Source organism: Danio rerio, chromosome 12, assembly GCF_052040795.2.
Source record: "Danio rerio strain M-AB ecotype USA chromosome 12, GRCz13ab, whole genome shotgun sequence".
NCBI classification, from domain to species: Eukaryota; Metazoa; Chordata; class Actinopteri; order Cypriniformes; family Danionidae; genus Danio; species Danio rerio.
This window is the reverse complement of record NC_141032.1, coordinates 28674716-28685590: the sequence shown is the minus strand read 5'-3', so window position 1 is coordinate 28685590 and position 10875 is coordinate 28674716. Positions and strand designations below refer to the sequence as shown.

The 10875-nt window shown below is 36.7% G+C and overlaps 1 protein-coding gene across 19 annotated transcripts in view; it reads left to right on the top strand.

The window, feature by feature from the left end:
- The first annotated feature begins 1424 nt into the window (after positions 1–1424).
- Positions 1425–10875, top strand: part of usp54b (ubiquitin specific peptidase 54b) — a 189845-nt gene continuing 180394 nt past the window's right edge. For all 19 annotated transcript variants that reach the window (XR_015504186.1, XR_015504185.1, XR_015504181.1 and 16 more), the window contains exon 1: positions 1425–1517. The gene's annotated coding sequence lies outside the window, so the exon portion shown is untranslated. The remainder of the gene's footprint in view (positions 1518–10875) is intronic.

Sequence of the window (10875 nt, the reverse complement as noted above, 5' to 3'; positions counted from 1 at the left end):
TCAAAATGATACTTGAGTTTATCCTGGATGTTGCAACTTGTATAATTGTATTTATTCATTATGTGCCAGGAAGCTTACAAGAAGCTCTGAATTGAACTGCCATAACTGTGAATTAAAGGTAATAATGTTTTAAATTATTTTAAATTCTTTCACATGCAATATATCTTTGGGAGTCTTGGATATTAATTTAGTTTTGTCTGTATGTTGTTTTACACACAAAGTAGCCTACTCTGCAATGGCCAAGACAGCATATTGTACTGCAATTTAAGAAGACACATGAATTACAAAAAATGCCAGCAAATTAAGAAAATATATTCATTTATTTGACAGCAAATGTGCTGTAAATCCTCACAATGCATACAAATTAAAAAAATGTGCTGCATATTCTCACAACACAAACAATTAAATAAAATGCACTAAATTTTCTCACAACACTTGCAAAAACATTGGAACACAACAGAAATGTTTCAAGTGGACCCAAAAACATGTTGGACGCTGCAGTGCCGTTACTATTGCTCAGTAAAGTTATAGGTGATCTTTAAAAGGTGAGTTTTTTGTTTGTTTATTTCAACATCCTGATTACCTTGACATATTTTATTAGCCTAAATAACCAATCTAAATAGCCGGGTCTGTCACATTGTACGGTGCCCTTGAAACATTCATGCTGTGTTTGCGTTGTGAGGATTTGCAGCACATGTGCTGTCAAACGGATGAAGATCTTTTCTTAATTTGCTGGAGTTTTATGTAATTGCATTTTTTTTCTTAGATTGCAGCACATACTACCAGTTTATAAATCACCAAGGACCACAATTATAGCTAACAATCTTATTTTGTGCTCTATTGAATGAAAATGTAATCTATATTTTGGATGTCTTGAAGGTTAGGAATTTAACAGCTTTTTTTCCCGGTCTTTTTAAAATAGTGTCTCATATAGCTAAATGTGAAACTGTTATCAGTTTTTTTTTATCTTTTGAATGACGACATTCATTGCGTTTAATATAATGAACAAGAATGTATGCTTAATTTGTCCTTACAAACAACATTTCTGAAGGTCAAGCAACTCCGACTGATACTTTGTTGAAAATGTCCAAAATGTGCTTACGATTTTTAAGTCGTACTTACTTAGTTCGTGGAAAGTGCAAGATATACACAATCAGCTGCTGTTTGCTTTTTGTGTGATTATTACAGAATGTTAAGCTTGGTTAAGATGATTTATTCAGATTTCACGCCTCTCTCCAGTCAACACAAAACCAAAACCGGTTACGTAATGGCTTTCTGGCGTACAGTACCAACTGCCTACAGCAGATGGTAGCAAATCGGTCTTCAAGCAGAAGGAGCAATCTTTATCGCGAGATCTTCAGACACAGACAACGACGTTATCGCGAGAGTTTCATGCTCTGGCTGCGGCGCTGGATGGCGCTGGTGGAAATTTGGGAATGTGTGGTCAAGATTTGTGTCGGGTTGAGCTGAGCTCGGACAGGACGCGAGACTGACTGCATCTGAGTGCGAGCATTGAGGTGAGTAAGCACTCTTTAAACTTAATTAACGATGCTCGACATTGGGTATATAGTTGAAATCCGAAAATGCAAACATCCGTCCTGTGCAAGTGTAACTTGATGAATTCCAGCAAGCGGGTTTTCCAGATGTGTAATGTGTGATGGGAACATTGTTTAACATCCGCGCGAGCGGATGCGTCTGCCTGTCTTCAGTCAAGGATGCTCTGAGCTGGGACCATCCGAAACATTGTGTGCCTTTTTTTACAGGTTTATTTATAGCTAACCTTGCGTTTGGCGTGGTCACACTCAGCATCTTCAATATGCAGAATCATTATTTCATTCCGGCGCTGCTCATGTAATACTTTATTACGACAGTTCTTTCCTTTCAAGTGATGCTGAAGTTATGGTTTTAGGTTTTGGATGTCATTTTAAGGTTTTATTTGGTCTTTAGATTGATTATGGCTTTATACATCATGTGTTGATAGATCTCGAATTATTTTCGCTTGCAAAAATTTTCATCGAGTGAAGTGGACAGCGAATAACTTAGTCGATATTGATTTAACTTTGTGGCTGCATTTAAGTGATTAAAGTCGCAGTTATGCTCAAAATTGAGATTCTCTCATGTGTGACCCACCCTCATGTTGCTTCAAACTCCTGACTTTCTTCTGTTGAATGAACACAAAGGAAGACTTGAGGCATAATCATTGCCCACAGAAAAAGATTCATGGAGAGTGATTTGTGACTTTTTAAAATACCAAATCTCTTTTTATTTCTGCAGAAAAAAATCATATGGGGTTGGAATAACATGAGAAAAATAATGATGTCATTTTAATTCTTGGGTGAACCATCTCTTGAAATTCCCCTGATCACTACATAATGCAGTGAGTCCATTAGACAGCATTTCTGAGCATCATGACATGTGTGCACGTGCAGTATTAGAGAACAGGGTTTTCCAATAGGTTCTGGAGACCCCTAGGCGGCCACAGGTGAGTGATAAGAGGTCCTTTGGAATGTTTAAACAAAAACATAAAATAATAAGACAAATAGGCTACTTTAAGTAATAATAAATAAATAAATAAATGAATAAATACGTTTTGGTTGTGACATGGTGGCTCAGTGGTTAGCACTCTCACCTCACAGCAAGAAGGTTGCTGGTTCAAGTCCTGGCTGGGTCAGTTGGCATTACTGTGTGAAGTTTTCATGTTCTCCCCGTATTTATGTAAGTTTCCTCCGGGTGCTTCGGTTTCCCCCCACAGTTCAATGACTTGCGATATAGGGGAATTGGGTAAACTAAATTGGCCATAGTGTATGTGTGTGAATGAGTGTGTATGGATGTTTCCAAGTACCGGGTTGCAGCTGGAAGGGCATCCGCTGTGTAAAACATGCTGGATAAGTTGGCGGTTCATTCCGCTGTGTTAGATTAAAACAATGAAACATTTATTACGATAAACATTTTAGTATACTTAACAAAAAAACTTAAATACTTGAAATGATCTTAAATCTTTTAACAATTTTAAAAATAATTAAAATTAATAATTAAATAAGAGTCAGATAAATGACATAAACATTTCATTAAAACAAACAAATACATACACATTAAATTATTATTTTTTTCATTTTTAATAATGTAAGTTATAAGAAGCTGTATTTATTTTCTAATTAATATTTATTTTAGATACATTTTAATAATATGAATTGTTCATTTAACAAACTGTGTAGATATCTTTTACGTTTTAGGACAGGTGTGCAGTGCGTCATGAGTATGCTCATATTTGGGAGTCTATGGCATCTAAAAGATGGAAAATCTCTGTTCAGTAGGACCAGTTAAGAAAAGAAAAACACATCTATGATGTCCATAAATCCTGCATGTGCCTACAGTATGAGGGGTCAGACACCAGGATCGCCTGCACTTTCCAAATCATGCACAAGGACAAACACACTATGTTATTCATTCAGTTGCAACATTAGGTTATTGTGTGCGTGTGTGTGTGTTTCTTTGAATGCTGCTAACTTCATAAATCTTGTGAGATTTAAAAAATCTAGTAGTTGTTATTCTGTAAATGATCATTTTGTGTAATTTAGTGGTTTAAACCTTTTCTCATTATTACATAGCTATTATCAGAGCACTTTTGGGTTCAGCGTAGGGTCAGTTTGCTGTGATTTAGACAAATTACTGTAAAAAAAAGCTTTTTTTTGTGTATGGGTAGGATACATATTGGCTAGGCTGTAATATTTCAGTGAAAACATTTGTTTAGTTATAGTATCAGACCAATTCCAGCGTTATGGATGTGACATTTGCAGTAAAAACTCAAAACATAAATTCACATAGAGAGTATATGTTATCAATATATTAAAACATCTGTTTATATTTTCCAAAAACTACTAACCACAAAGTTATGGGATCAGAAAAATATCTATCTGTATACATTTTTTAATTTTTAAATGAGGGAAATAAACATACGTTATGGATGTGACCCAAAAAGTCTGCCAGTTTACAGAATACAACATACGTTGTAGAAATTTTGTGAATTAAACTGCTCAACCCAAAATAGATAATGCTATCAAAAGGAGAGTTGGCTCTCTGTAGAAAAAGTGATTGTTTTTTTTTTTATTTTACATTTTTGCATTTTTGAGGGAAAAGCTTTGTTATGGATGTGACACCTCTCCATTATGGATGTAACAGATGTGAAATTGGCACTTGTGTGACTTTGGTAAATCAAATATAATTGTTTGAAAACACTGACAGAGACATTTGAGTATTTTTTAAGTACTTTAAAACTTAGAAAGGGTTTTGCTATTTTGGTGAAAATGTCATTTTTTTCACATTAAGGTTGACATTTGAATGGAATGCTTATCAGTTATTTTTATAGCAAAAATTATTTTTCTTTCTTTCTTTCTTTCTTTCTTTCTTTCTTTCTTTCTTTCTTTCTTTCTTTCTGTCTTTCTTTCTTTTTTTTACTTTTTTGTAATAGTTGCCACGTAAAGGTTACAAAGCATCAGTATTGTTTAAAACTAGAAATGCATTTTCTGTGTGACGTTCTGTAAAATATTTATACATAAAATATAACAATTTCCATAAATATTAGCATATATGTATGTATTTTTAAAGTGTACATGCATGTGTGTGCCATTCATATATACACAATAAATATACACAGTAGATGTTAATACAAACCTTTATCGGTGATTCACGATTAATTCTTAAGTAGCACTGTACTTTGCAAAATAGATGATTCCACTGTGTATTGTAATGCAAAAAAATCAATTACAGCTAAATGCCCTTGCGGACTAGTGATTTTTTTTTGTACGGTAGGCTATGTTAAGCAACACTACATACGATACGCTTTCTGTTTTAAAATTATAAATTATTATGCAAATTTGATCATACAAATGTATATAAATTAACCAGTGATTCATCAGAACCTTAAATAGTGACATTTACCAGTGAAATTGTGTTAGAGTACAGTTGAATGGGTTTAGTTTCTTTTTTTTTCCAAATTTGAACATTTAAAAATTTGTCAATGACTGCCGCTCCTGATAAGAGCTGCTCAGACCCATTATGGGGTCCGTGTGCTTTTATGCTCTACATAAGTGGCCCTCATGGGGGTCATCAGTCAACAGGCTCTCCGCACTCCACAGAGAGAAGTGCGTGTGCGGCGCATTGGTAAAAGCCGTGGAAAATGAAATGTAAGGCTCTCCGTGATGGTGTAACCTTTCTGACTGATTTCATCATGCAGCTCAGGTTGTAGTTCTTACACAACGTGATTGTAAAGCTGTTTTAAACCCTCGCTCTCTGCAAACGTCACTCAGAGAGTTTACAGCTGGGGGCGGGGGGTTTGGAAAAGATTGGATTTTTATCAGCTTGTGCGATTATATTTTTCCTCTGAGGCTGAGTGGAAATGCTTTTGTGGTGTTTGGCTTAGTTGTTAATGGGAGATGTGAAGGTGCTGTTTAGATACTGCAAAATGTGTGGGGCCTCTGTTCGAAGGAGATCTGAATCAAACTACATATTTTTGTAGAAATTAGTTGTTGTAGTTGTTTTTTTTTTTGTATAAAAAGATAATTTTTGGAAGTAAAACAAGCGTTTTCTGTTTATTTACGGTTGTGAAATGATTTATGGGATGTTGATCTCTGCTCTGCTGACTTTTGATGTTGAAAATTCAACTCTACAGTTTAACAAATTGACCATTATTAATGTTTTGGTAGTTTGAAATAATATAATGTATAAGAAATAAAATATAAAAAAATAAGTATTTAAAATAACAGAAAACGTACATGTATACCGTAAGATACAACAACAACCCAGGCAATATATTACTTTAAACTGTTAAAAGAGTCAAAAGTCAATTTTTCCAACTTTTCAGGGTTAAAAATACTTTGGAGAAAGAGCAAGGTCCATTAATGTAATGCATAAATAATAAAAAATAAACAGAATAATCACAAAATATGGAATACTGCAAACAACAAAACAACAACAAAAATAATAACAACAATTATCATATTACATTTCACTTTGTCCAGTTATTGGTTTATTTGGGTTTCTCCCACCTTGCCACACTTTACCCTCTCATATTGCAGACCTGTTAGCCTTCTTAACCCTTCTGGCTAGGCGGTTAATTGTTCTGAACTGGAAGAGACCTTACCCTCCTTCTCAAACTTGTTGGATAAGAAATGTTGTCTGTTTTATGAAATTAAAGACAGTTAGGTACTCTCTTTACCGACTAAACTCTATTTTCATTTAACGTTTGGAACCCCTTCGCATACATGTCCAAACTCTTCAGCTTGACCCTGTTCTTTCCGATTGAGTCCCCACTACCAACCCCCTACTCCCAGCTTGGCGTGGATACTAGTTCTGGTCAGCACATTGTTGTAGATCTGTATTTTCTGCATGTTAGACTGCACTAGTGTTTTTATTTTGTTCAAAATACTCTTCAGTGTATTTGCTTATTGTTACATGTCTTTGTTGTCCTTTATTAAAACAACAATTATTTTTATTATTATTGTATGTTCATTTATTAATTTTCTTTTTGGCTTAGTCCCTTTATTAATCTGGGGTCGTCACAGTGGAATTAACCTCCAGCTCATCCAGCACGTTTTACGCAGTGAATGCCCTTCCAGCCGCAACCCATCACTGGGAAACATCATTCACACACACACTACAGACAATTTTAGCTTACCCTATTCACCTATAGCGCATGTCTTTGAACTTGTGGGGGAAACCAGAGCGCCCGGAGGAAACCTATGCCAACACAGGGAGAACATGCAAACTTCAAACTGAAATACCAACAGACCCAGCCAAGGCTCGAACCAGCGACCTTCCTGCTGCGAGGCGAGAGCGCTACCCACTGCGCCATCACGTTGCCCTATTACTGTATGTTGTTTATGTAAATTTTAGAGGAAACATTTTAAATGGTAATGAAAATTTGCATCTAATCATTTATCAATTCATTCATTTTTTTCGGCTTTTCCGGGGCCGAGTCATGGGGCAGCAATCTTAGCAGAGAACCCAAGACTTCTCTCTCCCAGACACTTCTTCCCACTCCTTCTTCCCCCTCCGTTCCCAGGCCAGCCGAGAGACAGTTTCTCCAGCTTGTCCTGGGTCTTCCCCGAAGCTTCCTCCTACTGGGACATGCCTGGAACACTTCCCTAGGTAGGCGTCCAGGAAGCATCTAAAACAGATGCCCGACTCACCTCAGCTGACTTCTCTCGATGTGAAGGTGCAGCGGCTCTACTCTGAGCTTTTTTTTCTGTAAGGGTGCGCCCTGCCACACTGCGAAGGAAACTCATTTTGGCCGCTTGTAACCGAGGTTTTCTCCTTTCGCTCATGACCCAAAGCTCATGACCATAGGTGAGAGAAGGAATGTAAATTGACCGGTAAATCAAAGGCTTAACTTTCATCTCAGCTCCTTCTTTACCACAATGGACCGGTACATTGACCGCATTACTGCTGCTGCTGCACCAATCCGCCTGTCAATTTCACGTTTCATCCTTCCCTCACTAATGAACAAAATCCTAAGATGCTTGAAAATCCTCCACCTGGGGTAAGGAGTTTCCTCCAACCTAGAGATGGCAAACCACCTTTTTCCGATGAAGCTCCATGGCATCGGGATTTGGAGGTGCTGATTCTCATCCCAGTCGCATCAAACTCGGCAGCAAACCAACCCAATGCATGCTGAAGGTCTATATTCGATGAAGCCAATATTTTGTATGGAAAGAATTTCAAAATGCTGCCTTGGGGTGGAGGAGGTCCAGTTCGGGGACCAAAGGATTTCATCTCTGTTATTCACAGACGATGTTGTTCTGCATTAAATTATAGATGTTAAAACAACAGCAATATAATTATCACTAATAAGGATAATAATAAAACATTTTATTACCAGCTTGCACTAATAAAAAAATACATATTACATAAATGCATTTATTTTTTACATTCATAAAGTGGTTGTATATTTTGTGAGCACATCTTTGATGAGGTTTAGTCTGATTTTATTCTCCCTATAGACATAATGTAAGTTATTAACGTGACAGATTTAAAATGGAACTTCATATCACGAAGGTTGACATATTAGTTTAAAGTTTTGAGGCTATAAATGAGTCTGTAGTGGATGCAATTAATTAGAGGAGATGCTCATCTTGAATGCGTCATCTTCTGGGTTGCTCCAGGCGGTTGTAGCAAAACACAATTTACATGCATGCGATTTTCATACTCTTTTTCGTATGGCATATACGAAAGTGTCAAAGCAAGAAAAACAGCACTAAATCTAGACAGGGCTGGAGATGAGATAGTGAATGTGAGGCGGTGACACATCGGTTTGAGTGCTCTATCTTTCTTTTTTATTTTTTCTTTGCTTGCCCTTGACACCTCACATCCTCTCTACCCTTGTCTACTAAAGACACATTGTTCTTTGAAATGTTGGGATGTTAATGCACTTAAATGCAAAGTGGTGCTGGGCACTATCACTGCCTTAAGCAAATTACATTATGGACGAGATTTTTTTCATGAGGCAGCAATGCTTTTCGCTGTAGCCAATGGCACAGCCAAGTTGTTCATTACATAATTGCAAATAATTACTTAATAACAGAATATTTAAATTGTTTATTATGTTTATGTGCATGAGTTGATTTTGATAATCTACTGTACATATCTACTGTATGTTTTGACATACTTTAGGAGTAACTTAAACTTAACTCCATGGTTTGTAAATGGGCTAGGAATCTGACACATCTAGAGGCATAAAAGTATTTCATAAAAGTATTTCGAATATTTTAAAAATATGTTTGCACTTAAAAATACAGTATAGAGTACTTGATTGCCTGATTATATCCATTCGAGGTTAATTTTAATTACTTTTAATAACTTTTTTTATGTTTTTATATTAAAGAACCTAAAGAAGGTTATAGGCTATTTACTTACTAGGGATGTCCCGATCAGGTTTTTTGGTCTTGAGTTTGAGTGAACTGATTTTGAGTATCTACCCATACCAAAACCTGATCCGATACTTCTATAATACATAAAAATAGAATAAAGAAGAGCGAAGAAACAGATCCAGGATGTCCCTTATTTTTTATTTAATTCACCTTATTTTAACATTCAACAATTTTGTTCACAAACAGAGCACTTCTGTGAGGTAGTGTCAACAATCTGGTAATAAATAACACATTTTTCACTTTTGGACTTTAGTGAAACAGTAAATATATATAAAAAATCTAATATGAAAACAAACATCACCTCAACTTAAAATACCTGGCAGGCAATTCCAAGTTTGCATATCTCACAGTTCTATCACAGTACTACGGCAATATTGAAGCTGCTTCAAGCTGCTTCCGTGTTTGCCGGCATTTAACCAATAGCATCTCTGCAACAAAGTGACGTCTTGCCGCACGTTACTGTCTCTGTGTGAAGTCAAGAAAGAGGTCTAAATCTGTGGCACCGCATAACTATAGATGTGATAAACATTAATGAGAATATATACACATACACACACATGCACACACACACACACAAACACACATTTCTTTGCAGTTTTTGTTTTCGCGAATACATCAGGCCACTGTGTACACTTTTTTTAAGATTTCAAATTTCTCCCACGAGTGCCAGCCATGCCTGCTGTTCTCTCGTAAGTCCAACAGAGGTTGATGTTGACTGAGTAAATGAATGACACATCGACTGACCAATCTACTGACCCACCCTGCTCCTTCCTTAAACCCAAACGACAAATAATAAAAAATAAAACAATCCAGAAAAAGAAAAACCCTTTTCTGATTTTTGCCAATTTTTCAGATTTGATTACATTCTCACCCTGTTATTTACTTCATTCATTCATTTTCTTGTCAGCTTAGTCCCTTTATTAATCCGGGGTCGCCACAGCGGAATGAACCGCCAACTTATCCAGCAAGTTTTGTACGCAGCGGATGCCCTTCCAGCTGCAACCCATCTCTGGGAAACATCCACACACACATTCACCCACACACACACACTAAGGACAATTTAGCCTACTCAATTCACCTGTACCGCATGTCTATGGACTGTGGGGGAAACTGGAGCACCCGGAGGAAACTCACGCGAAGGCAGGGAGAACATGCAAACTCCACACAGAAATGCCAACTGAGCTGAGGTTCGAACCAGCGACCTTCTTGCTGTGAGGCGACAGCACTACCTACTGCGCCATTGCCTCTCCCCCTGTTACCCTCTCATCATGGTCAGCACCTCTCTGCGTCTCAAGTCCACCGATGTACATGGTCAGCTGGTGAGCGCGAAGAGAAATGGCATCATACCGCCCCGTAGTGTTTATTTTAAAGACTAATTGCAGCCATAGAGTACGTGCCTCTGGCTACATAATTTGTGATCTCCAGAACCGCATATAGGGCTACGTTTTCATAATGTGCATATGTTGTCTTTAACTCTTGTTTTCTGCTTAGCATTTCATTATTTTTAATTCTTTACTACTGCAGTGTGAACTGGTGGGTAGTGAACTAAACAGCCAGTGATTTACAGTAGAAGTAATTAATGTCCTTCTTTTGCAGAAGTGTGGTTTAACCCCATAATTATGTATTAAAATATACATTCCACAACCTGTCTTCAGCGGTTTTTAGACTAATAAGTCCTAACAAAACCAGTTCGTTTAACTCTCCGACTAAAACTAATCTGACATTACAAAAGATCAAGTGCAAAAACTCGTGACCCTTTAAAAGGGGGGAAAGCTATCAGTCACTGTGAAATTATGTAAGTTTCTTATGAATAATCATTATGTTACTACATTAAATATTACACAAATGTTGTAGGCAAGCCGAAGTATCATACGTTTAAGTACTGTGCATTTTAAGCCACAAATAAATTGTATAACATCACAGAGTATGCATAGTTCACTATCATGTGTTC